Source organism: Otolemur garnettii, unplaced genomic scaffold (assembly GCF_000181295.1).
Source record: "Otolemur garnettii isolate 467f Iridium unplaced genomic scaffold, OtoGar3 scaffold00179, whole genome shotgun sequence".
NCBI lineage: Eukaryota > Metazoa > Chordata > Mammalia > Primates > Galagidae > Otolemur > Otolemur garnettii.
In genome coordinates, this window is record NW_003852574.1 from 2,070,140 (window position 1) to 2,071,293 (window position 1,154).

Here is a 1,154-nt window from a genome sequence, read left to right on the forward strand (position 1 = left end):
CACCAAAAGACAGTATGTATCTAGAACTCAGATATGGCTATAATTATAATTCAAAGGACTTTTCCTTTGGGGGTAAAATCACACACTTTAAGGTTGTGATGCTAAACTACTCTGAAGAATATCTGAAAATATAATCAAAGATCAAGTTCTGGAAGGTGCCTATGGCTCAAAAGGGTAGGGTGCTGGCCCCATATGCCGAAGGTGGCAGGTTCAAACCCAGCCCCAGCCAAAAAAAAAAAAAAAAAAAAAGATCCAAGTTCTTCAGAAGTAAATGTTTACAGCTACTCGGGAGGCTGAGGCAAGAGAATCACCTAAGCCCAGGAGTTGGAGGTTGCTGAGAGCTGTGATGCCACAGCACTCTACCGAGGGCAATAAAGTGAGACTCTGTCTCAAAAAAAAAAGTGAATGTTTAATTGTATTCTGCTGTACCTAGGTAATAAGGTGACATATACACCACAAAATATAGCTCTAGCGAGATTTATTCTTTTGTGATAACCTGCTGCTACCCCCACATAGAAAACAGGGCCAGTTCAGGTTCTCACCTCCAAGGATCAGGCTCCTCACATTCTATGTCTTCCTGACAGCGGTTCTCAACCTGTGGGTTGAGACTCACACAAACTGTATTAAAGAATCGCGGCATTAGGAAGGTTGAGAACCACTGCGGTAGGACCTGTAAGGAGATTTCAGGGCACAAATGCTATAGAAATGTCCTCCTTTTCAATACCACACAATCTTAGAGAAACATAATGCCTATACTTTTGAACATCCATTGTGTAGTTAAAAGATTTTATTAGCTGGTACCCAGAAGCAGATCAGCAATATGCAAAGTAGTATAATATAGGGAAAGCCTATAAACAAAAGCAATAAATGACTGGTATAATGCCTCACAAAAGGCAATTAGATTTGACTGCTTCAAGGAGACTGGATTCCAGCTTTCTTCTAATCCTCCAGTGAAACACTCTAAACATGAGAAAAACATTTCTATGTACCACCCCGTAATTTTAGATAGATGGGGACTAATTTCACTCAAACAAACCTTTCAACAACTTCCCCACTTAGAAAAGTGGAAAGGTGACTTCAAAGATATGTTGTTCCTTAAAAGCAGGTTCTAGGCTCAGCGCCTGTGGCTCAAGTGGCTAAGGTGCCAGTCACAT

The 1,154-nt window shown here is 40.8% G+C and overlaps 1 protein-coding gene across 3 annotated transcripts in view; it reads right to left on the minus strand.

Moving 5' to 3' along the window:
- The window catches only part of IP6K1 (inositol hexakisphosphate kinase 1), an 87,186-nt gene that overhangs the window by 63,485 nt on the left and 22,547 nt on the right, over positions 1-1,154 (minus strand). Inside the window, exon 1 of one of the 3 annotated variants that reach the window (XM_023519554.1) lies at positions 543-973. The exons of the other annotated variants lie outside the window; for them this stretch is intronic. The gene's annotated coding sequence lies outside the window, so the exon portion shown is untranslated. Of the gene's footprint in view, positions 1-542; positions 974-1,154 lie in introns of those variants that run through there. 3 annotated transcript variants of the gene reach the window in all.